Source organism: Tenrec ecaudatus, chromosome 3 (genome assembly GCF_050624435.1).
Source record: "Tenrec ecaudatus isolate mTenEca1 chromosome 3, mTenEca1.hap1, whole genome shotgun sequence".
In the NCBI taxonomy this organism is placed as follows: domain Eukaryota; kingdom Metazoa; phylum Chordata; class Mammalia; order Afrosoricida; family Tenrecidae; genus Tenrec; species Tenrec ecaudatus.
Window position 1 is genome coordinate 203,626,736 of NC_134532.1, and position 15,483 is coordinate 203,642,218.

Consider the following 15,483-nt stretch of genomic DNA (forward strand, 5'->3'; position numbering starts at 1 on the left):
TGCTTTAGCTAGGTCTTTGCCTCAACCTGTGAGCTACACCACCTGTGGGCCAAGCCAACCCATAGATTGTGTCACTAAAGCTTGAGACTTCTTTAAGACCTGCTTCACCACACTGCTAGTATATACATCTCTTGAGCTTGAAGCTTTTGGATCCTGTCATCTTGCATTGCATGTGTTCGATAGTCCATCCAGGGCTGCTTCACTAAGCTTCTGAGCTACTGCCTGTTGCCGACCCACCCTGCTGTTTGCTGCCTGTAGGCAGACACTGCTTGCCTTGCCCCAGGGAGGACTCCATTGTCTGCTTCCTTGACCTTGGTCCTTGCAGCCCACGTGAGTTGAAGGACTTCCAGTATATTAACTGTTTCATGGAAGTGAGTTGAACTGAACCCTCTGTACTGCTGTGCGGACTAATTAGCTGTTATATTCCTTCTGACTGTACAAATCTATCTATTTATCTATCTATCTATCTATCTATCTATCTATCTATCTATCTATCTATCTATCTATCAAGTGTCCTGGTTCTGTTTCTCTAGAGAACCCTGGTTAACACAGCTCCATACTTTCCCGAGAACTCTTAACTGATTAGCTATATGATTTGTCTTCCACATTTTCATGAGTAAAAATTTTATAAAGCTTTTCAGTGCTGTGTAATGAGATCCACTATCTTTGTAGCCTCTGATACAAGATTCATCACTGCACACTTCCTGGCTCCTATGGTAAATACTACTACATATACAATCCTGCAACACTTGTAATAGTAATATGTGAGTGGATACATAGGCAGATATACAAGATGAACACGTACGGAATGACACATTGAATGGCTTATGGAAATATACCCACAAGTGTATAGGTTTAGAAGGGGATATTTCTACATACATATTGTATTTGAAGAAAAAATAAATCCATATATTTCATAAAGTAAAAAATATATGAAAATTTATTAACCATAAACAAACACCTTATACTGAGTCACTGGGCTTAGGGACTTAGAATCATAATGTTGGAATATAGCTATTCTTGTTAGGTGCCATTTCATTGTTTCTGACTCATAATGACCCTCTTCGCAACACAAGGAAACCCTGACCAGTCTTGCACTACCTCACAATTGCTCTTATATGTGGGCCCATGGTTGAAGGAGTTGTGTTAATCGATCTTCTTGAGCGGCTATCCCTTTTTCACTGTCCCTCCACTTTTCCAGGCATCATGTCCTTCTCCAGGGAATGGTCTCTCTCTTGACAACACATTCAAAGTAAGTAAGATGAAGTCTTGCCATTCTTGTTTGTTTAAGTCTTGCTGTTTTAGGAATATTCTTGTTTCACTTCCTCTCAGACAGACAGGTTTGTTTGATCTTTTGGCAGCTCATGGTACTTCAGATATTCTTTGCCAGCACCATAATCCAAATGAATCAATACTTATTAAGCCTTCCTTATTCAATGTCCAACTTTCACATATAGAGGAGCATTTGAAAATACCATGGCTTGGATCAGGAGCACTTTAATCCGCAAAGGAGCATCCTTGCTTTTCAACACTTTAAAGAGGTCTTGTGCAGCAGATTTATCTAATGCAATGTGTCATTTGATATCTTGGTTTTTTGCTTCCTTGAACATTGGTTGTGGATCCAAGCAAGATGAAATCCTTGGAAATTTCAATATTTTCTCTGTTTATCATGATGTCACCTCTTGGTACAGAGGATATTTCCAAAATACCAAAAACCAAGCTCACTGCATTTGAGTTGATGCCAACTCTTAGGGACCCTATAGGGCAGGGAAGAACTGCCCCTTTGAGTTTCTGAGACTGTAACTCTTTGGGGGCGTAGAAATTCTTGTCTTTCTTCTTTGGAGTGACTGGTGACTTTGAACTACAGACCTTACAGGTAGCAGCCCAACTAGTAACCGTTATGCCATCAGGGATCCTCTAGAGATATCAAGGTCCACAAATATATGGTCTACAAAGATGATGTTTTGCATCCTACTTTGGTGCATAGCAACTAAGGTATTAAAATTTTTTGATTGGACACCAACTATTGGTAGCCACTATTCCTATTGGGGGCAATGAGGAGTAAAGGACATTACAGATTCAAAGAAACCAAGACAAATGGATCATATAAACCACAACTTCCATTAGACTGAGACCAGAAGAACTAGATGGCATTTGGCTACTATTGACCAAGCTGAGAATTCAATGACAGCTACTATGTAGAATGGAAGAAAGCATAGAACACATTTCAAAATCACAAAGAATCCATCGTACCAGTCAGCTAAAAAGTGGTTGGCTTTTACCCTTCAAGCCTAGAGCTGAACCCACACCTGGGGATCACCACTTAGACAGACAATTGGCCTATAAAGTAAAAAATATCATCATACAGAAATTACTCCTGAGAAGAGTTAAGTAAACAATGTCAAAAACAATGTCCAGAAGGCAGGAAGTTATAAGGAAGAAGGGGTAATGGAACCAGGGAAGCCAGGGAGGAAGCGGGAAGAGTGCTATCACATTGAGAAAACTGCAATGAATGTCACCTTCAGCCAATGGGTATACCTTGTTGAATGGGGAACTGGTGCCCTCTCCGAACACAGTGAAATGTTTCTAAAACTTCCACAAGCCACGTATTTATCATAAAGGGAGAAAAGATTAAAGTTGTCAAGGACCTCATCTTACTGGGATCTACAGTCTATACTCAGGAAAGCAGCAGTCAAGCGGTCAAACTCTGCAGTGCAGAGGGTAAATCTGCACAAGAACTCTTAAAAGTGTTGCAGAGCAAGGAGGACTCAGTTGTGCCTCACCCAAGCCGTGGTATTTTCAATCACCTCATATGCATGGGAAAGCCTGAACATTGCATAGGACAGAATGAGGACGAATCAATGCATTGGAATCATGGTACTGGTGGAGAGTACCAGGAACTGCCAGAAAAATAGACAAATCTGTCTTGTAAAAAGGGGTCCTGCTGGTGCGGTTGTTATGAGTTAGGCTGTGACCCAAATGGTCTCTGCACTTGGAAACCATCAGGATCTCTGTGGGAGAAAGACTGGGCTTTCTACTCCTGTAAACAGTTACAGTCTCTGAAACCCATAGTGGGATTGCGTTGAGTCAGCCTTGACTCAATGGCACTGAGTTTGCTTTGGAGTGTTGGGCTTAGAAGAAGTATAGCTCCTTGGAAGTGAGGCTGGTGAGACTTTGTCTTGTGTATTTTGGACATGTCCTAGATTCTTAGTTCACACATTTCGGGTTCTAATTATTCCTTGACATTTTCAGATGCGTGTTCTCATTTGGAATGATGTCCCAGCAGCAAATGCTTGTTCCCAGGGCTTTACTTCCACAGGCTTTGCTCCATCCACACCGTGATGGTCGGAATCGACTTGATAACACCTAAGGACAGGAGCAATATTGTGTAGCACATCACTGCTGCCACCCATTCATTGATGCGTTATTCAGGAAAAGTTACGCTGCGCTCTGTCGTAGAAGAAGAACTATTCGTACTCTCCTTATAACCACTTCCGATCAACTGAGGGACCTGTTTCTTGCCTTCTGGTTCGCGGACCCAAGCTGAAGATGCAAGGCACAGTTTCCGAGCTCGTCTTCATCAGCATAGATAGCGGTCAACAAAGCCCTGGAGGATTTCAAAGGCAACTAGCTATTCTACTCAGGAAATGACACATGTGATTATGTTCCTCACTAATTAGATAAAACTAAGCACAGGTCCCATGCACACACACCAGGACAAGGAAGGGCAAGCCGACCATGGTCCCAGAAGGCAGAGAGCTGGAAACATTTGTTGAAATTGATTAGTAATTACCACAGAGAGCAAGTACCCTGAATGGGTCAAACATTTGAACCATTACACAGTCTACTCAATGATATGCACTAGGTTCCTCTAATAAAAATCTTGCTTTATTTTCATTTTGGGTAGTATGTGATCTACTTATATCTCTAAATGACAGTGCAGATTTTAGTAAACTTCACACATACAGTACAATCGCTGTATATTGTTCAGTGCCAAGTTGGCTGTGACCCTTTGTGGTCCTATGCACAACACCAGGAACCACCGCATGATCCGTTGCCATCTTCAGAACCGCTCTGATGCCCGAGCCCATTGATGCAGCCACTGTGTCAACCCCGATCATTGAGGGCCTTCCTCGTTTTCTCCTCCAGCACCACCATTCAGAGGCATGGATCCCTCTTCAGTCGCCCTTATTCCGATGCTTGTGGAAGTTGGGCATTACATAAGGAAGACAGAAGAAGAATCGATGCATTTGAACTGCAGTGTTAGGGCAGAATGCCGAAAGTATTGTGGGAATGCTAAAATAACAAACAAATCTGTGTTGGAAGACACAGCCAAAATGCACCTTACAAGTGCTGATGGGGAGGCTTTGCCTCTCATGCTTCAGACACATTCGCAGCAGAGACCAGTCCCTTGAGAATAACATCATGCATAGCAAAGTAGAGGGGCAGCAGAAAAGAGGAAGGCTCTTGACCAGATGGATTGATGCTGTGGCTAGAACAATGGGCTCAAACAAAAGAATGATTAGGAGGATGTATCAGAATCAGGTGATGTTTTTTCGTTCTGTGGTGCGGAGAGTCTCTGAGCAGGAATTAACTCCCGGCAACAGCAGGGCCGGGCACAATGTGCAACTGAAACTTTAGTGCCTGCTTGACTCTCCTGTCCCTCAGTCCCTCCCAAGGATTGTATGCATCCGGGTATGTTTCCCCCCAGTGCAGTAGCACGATTGGAGAAAAGATGACCATGACCAGCAGCCTGGGGATGGTTTCTAATTAATACACAAATCATCAGTTTTCAATTGTGTAGTCTCATGACCATTCAGAAGTAATTTTGAACTCATGCTTAGAATGGCGGAACAGAAGTTTTCTCTCTCCCACTGGATGTAAACAGCTGAAATCTAATTGCATATGTAACTCCTAACAAAGTCGCCAGCCAGTCATACACACTCCAGGGACACTCTCCTTAAAATGAAGCTGACAGCTCATCTTGCATCCCAGAAAGGAGAGACGGCATGGAAATGAGCAGGCATTTCCATTTCTGAGCCCTGAGCAACGAGTCAGCACATGGTCCAAGCCTAGGCCAAACATATGGGCTCTCTCTGGAATTTCAAATTTGATTGGGGTGACAAAAAGAGTAAAAATGTTTAGTGCTCATTCATCTTCTGAGCAAAATACCTAAAGAGACCCTCTTACTTGTTCCTACAGAGTGACAGTGAAAGAATTCTCAACGTCCAGGAGGGAAGCCAGTTTGCATTCCCCATCAATGTGCCTTCAGTGTTACTGCTTGTGAATGGAATCTTGTTGCTATGATGCTGAGCAGATTCCATGAACTAGGAAGAAAATCTGATGATTTGTTTCCAGAATAAATAATGCAACACAACTTCCGGAAATCACACAATCTGACTCAAAAGGGATCAGGTGGCTGTGCAAGACCAAGACATGTTTTTTTCTGTTGTGCATGGAGTAGTCATGAGTTGGAGACCAATTTGATGGCAGTTCACCAACACCGCCATCACCACAGTGCAATAGAGATCCCCGGATTCCCTCTTTACACTTTCCTTTCATATGTTCAGTTATGGCGCCTCCTGACATCAGCAGTGATATCCCTTGTTCCACACAGTGGCGGTGGCAGTGGACACTAGCACAGGGATGATTGTAAGGATGGTACAGGATTGGCAGGTGTTTCATTCGTTTGTTCATAGGGTTGATAGGGGTTGGAACTGACTCCATGGCTAATAACCACAACATGTTATATCCTTACAATAAATTCATTTTGAGCTCAAGTTACTCCGAAATTTTGAGAGTTTAGATTATTGTTTAGCAAAGCTTCTTTCCCTCCATCCCCACTGTGAACATAATTTTCATCCTTATTCTTGGATGTTGGTATCCATTATGTGGCTTCTTTGGACAATGGACTGTCCGTAATGTTAACAGATACATATAAAAAGGGTTGATTGTATTATGCAGTGGGGTTTGCTATCTTGTATTTCTGAAACACCCATGGAAAGAGTATGATGTGGCTATCCTTCTGGTCCACAGAGGATGGGCAACATAAGAAACAGACCCAGCACAAATTTATACCATGGAACCAAATCTGGTCTAACCTACTTTAGATCAGTTCGTCTTTGACAGACTTGTGGATATATGAGCAAACAAAACTGAATGCTGTTTAGAGCCATTTATTTTGGAATACTTTTTGAAAATGTGTTATTATGAAATATATGGCTGTCCAAGTTGCAGAAAAACTACACATTGGATAAGTCTTTCAAAAACTAAAAAAAAAAAAAAAACCCCAAAAAACTCACTATCTAGAGTTGATTCTGACTCATAGTGTCCCTATAGGACTGAATAGAACTTCTGTGGATTTCAGAAACTGTAAACCTTTTTCTTTTTTTTTTTAAGCAAAAGGGAAGAAATTTATTAGAGCCCATACGGTAAACCCTAGAGGGGCCCAGCATGCCCTACTGTGTAGGCATGCTCAGCAAAGGGTCATGCCATTCACTGTACCCCAATGTCTCAGAGGGACTCCCCTTGAGCTGAGCACCAAAGCCCCAGGACTGGCTGGGGGTGAGGATGAACTGTAATTCCTTATGAGAATAGAAAGCCTCATCTTTCTCTCATGGAGCAGCTGGTGGGTTTGAACTTCTTACTTTGTGCTTATCAGTCCAACTCCTAACTGTCAAGACGACATCCCTGAGCCAAACCATGTTCTTTCCTATTGAATTGACTCATATACATGTGAAATATGGACAATAACAAAGGAAGACAGGAGAAGTGATGCATTCAAACAATGGTGGGACCAAAGGGTATTGAGTGTACATTGGAAAGCCCAAAGAATGAACATATTCATCTTCAAAGAAATGCACGCAAAATGTCTCTTAGAATCAAGCGTGGCAAGACTTTGGCTTGGTTACTTTGGGCATTTCATTAGTAAAGACCAATTGCAGGAGAAGTTCAACGTGTTTGGTAAAGGAGATGAACACTGAAAATGAGGAAACTGTCAATGAGGTAGACTGACACAGTAGCCAAAAACTACAACTCAATTATACGAGGTAGACTGACACAGTAGCCAAAAACTACAACTCAATTATACCAACCACCATGACGATGGTACAGGACAAGCAACAATCGATAGTGGGAACTGAATCTGTGGGAACAGAAGTGGGAGCTGACTCCGAAGCAAGGAACAAAAATATAGCATAAATTAATTGTATATAACTGGCATGACTGTTCTTTACTTTGCAATATCAATACTGTACAAAGATTAAGGATTAAAACAGAGAAAAACTGGACATCGCACTGGCAGACCCAATACTTGCACAGTAACGAAGGTAACAGCACAAACAGTCAGTCAGGTAGCCTGTCCATTGAGTTGAGTGATCACTTCCTTCAGAACATCTCTCGTGAAGTCTTGTTACTCTGCTACGAAAAGAAGGGATGTGGGTTTCAAAGTCATGGTCCTCCTAGAGTGTAATCCACTGAAAGTATATTTAGCTCACCCTTCCTAATAAAACATGTTACTCAAGTGCACTTTTAAAATATTCAACTTGGAAAAGATGCTAGAAGGCAATGTTAGAAAAAAATAAATGCTTCAAAATGTGTTTATAGGAGCAATTGGAGTAGATAATCAGATGTTATTTCCATTACTACATGATTAGTTGCCTGATGGTTTAAGCTATTTGCAATGTTTATCTATTGCTCAACCTCTAAACTATCAAAATTTTAAACTAAAGCAGGATTCATTACATAGAGAATGAAGCCTAAGGGTTCATTCCAGATATCTCTGGGCTTACAGAGATTAGAATACTGGTAGAGCGCATAAGCCTGCTCCAGACAAAATTCATACCTATGACTGCTATCTGTTCCATGAGTGTTTCCAAGGACACCCTTATGATTTCTGACAGAGAATAGCATTTATAGCCTTCCACTGAAATAACCTACTTACCAGTGTTCCACTTGCATTTTTTGTTTATGAACTATAAAGGAAGTGCAGTAATTCTGTGTTACCATTTTTAGAAGGCACTAAAAGTCATGAATAATTCAACTCAATAATTATTTGGGGTTGGCTTTAGAGATCAGATAGTCAGGCAAATATACCCAGAATGGTTTGGAACTTGGCCTCTTCACACTCAAAAACTTTCCATGACAGTTCATCACTAGTGAAGAAGTGGGATAAGTAATAAGGAAATAATCAGAGTTGATGTAATGAATATATAATAACTGATGATTCCTCATATATCTATTTTAGTGTTTATTATATTTGATTGAAGTTTTAGATCTGCAACCATCACTCCTAGAAGTAGTTTTTAAGAAATCAATTGATGGATTGCATTGGGCAAATTTGCCACACAAATCTAGTGTTAAAGACCAAAGATGTCACTTGGGGAACTAAGATACATCAGGCACAAGCCAACCATTTCTGTGCACTTAAAAACTAAACAATGAATAAGGAAGACTGCAGAAGAATTGATTCCTTTGACTTGTTGGCAAAGAGTACTAAAAGGACCATGCATCACCTGAAGAACCAGTCTATCTGGGTTGGAAGTAAAGTAAGAATGTGTGCATAAGCAAATGTGGTGAAGAAAACTGATGGTGCCTGGCTATCAAAGTTATAGTGTCTGGGGTCTTAAAGGCTTGAAGATAAACAAGCAACCGCCTAGACTGGAAGAAGCACACCAGCCTGTATGACCACAAGGTGTCAAAGGAATCAGGTATCAGGCACCAAAGAACAAAAAATCATATCATTGTAAATGAGGGGGAGTGCAGATTGGGGACCCAAAGCCCATCTGTAGGTAACTGAACATACCCTTACAGAAAGAAGGGCTGCAGGGAGGAGATGAGCAAGTCAGAGTGCAGTATAGCAACTCTAGTTCTTAAATGCTTCCACCCCTCAATATCATGATCCCAATTCTACCTTACAAAGCCAGCTAGACCAGAGGATGTTCACTGGTACAGATAGGAACTGGAAACACAGGGAATCCAGGACAGATGAGCCCTCCAGGACCAATAGTGAGATTGGTGATACTGGAGAGTAGAGGGAAGGTTGGGTAGAAAGGGAGAACCGATGATAAGGATCTACAAATAATCACCCCTGGGGGATGGACAACAAGGAAGAGGGTGAAGGGAGACATAGGACAGTGTAAGATATGACAAAATAATAATAATTTATAAATTATCAAGGGTTCATGAGGGAGGAGAGAGCAGAGAGGGAGGGGGAAAATGAGGAACTGCTACCCAAGGATTAAGTAGAAAGCAAATATTTTGAGAAAGATGAGTGCAACAAATGTACAAATGTGCTTGACATGCAATGGATGTATGTCTGGATTGTGATGAGTTGTATGAGCACCCAATAAAATGATTAAAATAAAAAGAATGCACTTTAGAAGCGAGGATGGTGAGCTTTTGTCTCACCTATTTTGGACATGTTATCAGGAAAGAAGATCCTGGCATTGGTACAGGTAAGAGTCATCCAGAAGAGATGGCTGGCCACAGTGGCTGCTACACTGAATTTGAACATAAAAATTATGAGGATGTGTATGGGCAATGTTTTCTTGTACATAGAATTATACATGGAGTTGCTATGAATCAAAACCAATTTGATGGTACCTAGTAATATAAACAATATATTTGAAAAGTAACAGATTGGCAAACCCCACTTTCTTCAAGTAACTCTTATATCTATTTAGTCTACTTCAACTCACCATTCCAAAATGACTTCTCCACGGCTTTTCTCCTCTCTGCAAGGGATGTTGGTGTCATGGTGGGATATAAATTGGGCTGCTAGCCATGCAATCAATGGTGTCAACTCAATAGCCACTCAATGGGAGTGAGAAGAAGCCCTCTGCTCCTGTGAAGATTTACAGCTTTGGAAATTGTCACAGGCAGTTCTATTTTGTCCTATGATTTCTATGAGTCAGAATCAACTGGATGGCCATGTGTTTGGTTTAGCTTTCTCTTCTCTGCAAACTCCAGAAGTTCTTCCCAACTCTGTTTTGACCTTACTCTATATTTTAAAAAAGAAAACAACAACAAAACCAGAACCACCATTTGGTATTTATATAATAGTTTGTCAGTTTGAGAGGATTAAGAGCGAAGGAGTGGAGTCTAGCCTGTCAATCAGATCATAACTTGATACCTTCACTGGATATGGGACACATGCTCACTCCCTGAAAGATTCTCTATTGACAAGACTGATGGAGCTACGCTGATGGCAGCCAGCGACCTGAAGCTGGAGGAGCCACGTGGAGACCTACACCAGCACTGAGATCCTTCTACCGACACTGGATCTTATCAGACTTTCCACCCACCAGCCTATGATCTTCCTGCATTTGGCATCATTGCATGGCTCCATGAGTCTAAAGAGGAAAATGTGTACGAGTATTGGACATATGGGGTAATATTGATTTATGGACTTGATCTGGCCTAGGCTGGGATGTTTTCTTAATATATAATTACTCTTTATATAAAGCTCTCTCATAAATGTATGAGTGTCTAGCAATTATTTCTCTCGTCTACCCAGATTAACACAGCTGTCTGTGTTGTGTTCATGAGGCAGGATTAGTATGAGGTATATTATGAGCCCACTCCATCAAGACGGCTCTTGTCAAAGTCAATGTGTTGCATGATCCAGAGTTCAATTCTCCGTCCTCATCTTTAGTGAGCCCTAGTCATATTTCATTGGACACAGCTGATCATGCCTCCTGGCTGGAACACTGCTGTCCATCGCTTTCATGGCTTTCTGCTTTCCTGGTTTTGGTCGTAGTTGCTGTTAGCTTTTCTTTGCTTTCTCCACTCATTCATAGCGTCCATTGCTGTTGTTTACTCATAGTCTTGACCTCTAAGATCATGGTATTCTATCTGTTTGGGGTATTTTTTTGGTGTGTATCTGACATCTAAATTTTTCCATCTTAAGTTTAAATAAGTGCAAATGATGTAAGCTTCAATAGCTTTTGATCATTTCACAAGGAGTACAAAATCACACTCATAAAACTGTCCAACACAATCTATTCTTGTACTAGGTGGCTTTGAAAAAGTTCATGGATAAATGAAATAGAAAGATGAAAGATGTCATTAAAGTTCATTTTTCATGAACGTTTTGATGCCTCCTCATATACAGAAAATGACAGCCATTGAAGCAATTCCAACACTTATTTCCAAATATATCAACAGGCTCTGTTTTACTCATAGGACATGTTTAATCATTTCATTTTTCCCTCAGACTTTATTTCATTAGATTGCTCTCACATAAATGTATCCTAAAGTAACTTTAAACCATTTTAATGGTGAAATACACATTTAGAAAATTCTCAAATCTCAAAGGTCCAGCTCAATGATTCATCATGTTGCAAAGACTCCTAAGTTGCCACCACATGCATGGTTAAATGGAAACATTGAAGTCAACATAGAAACCTTTCTCTTCTTATGACCAGCCTCCTCTCCTGCCATAACAATGTTAGTTTCTTTTAAAATGGTTAAATTTTATTTTATTTAAAACATTTTAATGACCAAATAACCAGCCATGCACCATTTCAACAGCTTCTGACTCAGTGGCATTGATCACATTTTCCCAGGTGTACATTCTCCTGTTCCCTCTCCCAAATGTCCCACATCATGGACTGAAGCTCACTGCTAAGCTTCTCACCTAACCTTTCAAATTGCTATTGTCCATTTGATCTCATGGATCACAATGTTCAAGGCAGACACATCTTGTTTATTGAGAAAATTTATTTACTTTGCTTCAAAGAATCGCCTGCTTTTCTTAATGCTTTGCATGGAGGCTTCCTTCCCATGAGTTCATTTACTAAGTGAATTTTACTCTTTTCCACTGTTACTTAAACACATAAGTAAAAGCCTGGGACAAGCTTATTTTTGTAGATGAGTTCATGTTTCTTTATTATAATATCATTTTGGGGAAGGACGGCCCTTTTTTAATGATATGTTACAAATCAAATAATATATTGTCATAAAATACTTTTAATAACTTTAGACGCCCCCCTTCAATTTTGCAAATATAGAGGAATTGGAATATTTCCAATGGACCTAAAAATGTGTTCTCAGCTATCAATGCTGACTCATAGCAATCCCCTGTGTGTTTCCAAGACTGTAACTGTTCACGGGAGTAGATGTCCCAGTCTTTATCCCATGGAGGTGCTGGTGGTTTTGAACTGCCAACCATGAGAATGGCAGCTCCAACTGTAACAATGACACCACCAAGGCTCCTTTCTCAGCCATTAGAGTCCAGTCATACACTATTACTCCAACATTCCCCCTTTGGCATTATAGGGGTGTTATGCAATGGACTACAGCAGGATTCACAGTATGAATTTATCATTTTATCATTTGCTTTTAAAGTGAATTTATCATTTGCTTCTAAAGTGAACAAAGAGAGGATATTTTGAAAATGGAGAGGGGAATAGGAATATATAGACATACCAAGCAAATATCTATAGAAAGACCAATTTTAATAAAATTATTTGGTGGTGATGGTAGATGCCAGGAAGTCAACTACAACCCACAGCAACCTTCTGTTTACCAACATGAAACATTATCTGACCTGTGTCATCTTCATGATTATTGACATATTTTAGTCTCTTGTGATTAGTCAATAGTACCCATATCTAAGTGGTAGATATGTAAGTTAATTCCCCCCCCCAGCAAATCAGATTTACATCCTCCTTAGAAAATATACATTTTCCTTAGATACTATGTTAAGCTGAGTGTAAATAAAGGAATCTATCTATCTATCATCATCTATCTATCCCTGGTAGTGTAGTAGTTATGTTTTAGGCTGTGATCCAAAGGTCAGCAGTTTGAAACCATTAACCACTGCACAGGAAAAATATGGAGCGTTCTTCTCCCCTAAACAGTTACAGTCTCAGAAATCCACAGGGACAATTCTGCCTCATTCTACAGAGGCACTATGAGTCAGCACTGACTTGGTGCCAGTGAGTTGATCCAGTTATCTATCAAGAGAAATCTATATCAGTAAAATGGCTTCCATGGTGATAGAAACAGGTACATGTAGTCTGGTTCAAGTGCTTGGGTCTGGTGCTAAACTGGAGGCTTCTTTTGATTCATGTGGTCATGGGATAGCTGAGCCATGTGGGAAGGGAATAAATGCAGAAGCCTGGAAGAAAAAGCAAAAAGACTACAGGCTTGTGGCTGAAGAGCTGAATGAATGCCAGGTTAGTAGAGCATATGGCTCACAGGGTCAGACTAAGTCCAAAGAAGCAGAGGTGACTGACCCAGACGCAAAACCCAGAGCCAGCAAAAAGCAAGCGAGTTTCCCAGCAGTATCTACTTATATGGGAATCAGGCCACACCTCTAAGGAAGTTTTCTCTCACTTGCATCAGGTCTGTGATCTGAATGAAGATGTTGACCTCCATGTTAATCTTCTTCCAACTGATTAGCTGCTTACAAAAGATCTCTTTATGGAGTTGATTAGCTTGTATTACTTAACATCATGGGGGATTACTCGGCCCTAACTCTTAAACCACCGAGAATCCTGACCTAGCCAAGTAGACATAAAAACTATCAGTCACACCATCAGTTTGTAATCATTAGTTTACACTGAACAATTTCCATAGTTTTAATCTTCAAACATTTTACCATCTCTTTATATTCCCTTATCAAATACCAAAACTTTGCATGTAATTTGCATATCTTGGGACATTTCCAGAGTAAAATTTCAGCCTTATTTACCCTCATTCAATAGCCCAAAGCAGTTGCTTTTGATTATATTTGTACAACAAAGAAGCCACGGTCAAGAAGTCAGGAATAAAATTTGGTAGTATCCCAGTAACTGAAAAATAAGCAATTGAAACTGTATTTGCTTTGGGGAAGTTTTCTGCCAGATCTGATAGCAGGATGTTCCTTCAAGTTGATCTGCACCAAAGACAGGATGATGGTCAGTGAGAGGACTGTGTGCAGGGTTGCCACAGCCTGAGCAAGAGCTGATGCAGCAGTGGGTGAATGCTGCTGCCCACATAGTCATCACTATGTGAAGATGGATGTCAGGTCGGTGAAGATGTGGATGTGCACTATCCTGATCCTGCTAAGACCCTGGGTAGCAAGTAAGACCCATCTCATCCAAACAAAGGTTATGTGACCCCTTTGTCATAGTTAGATAATTTTATGTCAACTTGAATTTGTATGAAAATGGAGGGGTGGAGTGCAACCTGTCAATTGGGTCACAGTCTGATGATGCCTCACTGGGGTGTGGCCTTCTTATAAGGGAGAAACTGGGAACTTCTCTCTCTCTGTCCCTTGGCCCTCCTGCTTGCGGGAAGGGGTGGCATCATGTGGGCTTCAAAACCCTAAGAGCTCGGGGCACCCTGCCATGTTTCCACCAACTTTGGATCCATGTGACTTTGAATCCACCAGCTTCTGATCTTCCTACATGCTCCTTCAACTTCCTGCATCATTGGCCTGTCGCTATGTGAATATGAAGAGGACCCTAGCTCGCATTGGACCTAGAGACTTGAATAGGACTTGGCTGAGCTGCCTTTAGGATATAATATGATTTCTTGCTATAAAGTTCTTTCTTATACATAGAAGAGAGCCACTGGGCTGTTTCTCTAGGCAACATGGCCTAACACATCTTTGTGCCCACAACTATGAGGAATGCCCCACAGTGTTTGCTATGAGGTGAGAGACTCAAATAGCTTTACCTGCCTGCATGACCTCTCCAGCCAGTGGTGTGCAAACCTGTGCAACTCCTAGGCTGGGGCTGGTTGCCCTGGAGAGGACTCTTTCCAGGATAGGAAAAGTGATTCTTCTTGAGTTTGAAAGTGGTTTGCAGAGGAGGAAGGAATACTGCCAAGGAGGTGATGCTTTAGAAAAGTCAACATAGGGTTTGGTGCTGGGAACCAAATCACTGTGACAAGGGTCATCAAGACGAAGACCTAATATGCAACTGATTTTACAGAAGAAAATAAAACAGAATTGTAGTTGGTAACATGTAGCAACAATTTTGACATAAAGTGCTTATGAAAATAATTCCCAGGGTAGCATGGTATTCAAAATATATAGCAAATGTACCATGTGTGTAAAATATGTTACTGGTCATATAATCTACAATGTATATTATATTTAATATATATTTGAATTTGTGCTTGTATGCATATATACATATTCTGTTCTCCATATTTAGACCTCTATCTCTTAGCTCCAGATAGATCCATGATCATTGACATCTGTTTGAATGTCTAATGACCATCTTAAATGAACAATTCTAAGTTTGACCCTCGGAGGCCCCTCCATCCCAAACCCAATCCGTCAAAAGTTTTCTTAGCAGTAGGGGAAAAGCTTGTCATTCAAGATAGTGAGGCTAAACATTTCTTGCTGCTTCTTGAACATGCCAGGTATATTTCTGTCTCTAGTCCTTAGAACTTGTTTTTCCTTGGGTATAGAATGCTCGTTCCCCAAAGATTTCATATTCTATTCCTTCAAGTCTCTCCTGTCTTTTATTATCTGTGACTGTATCT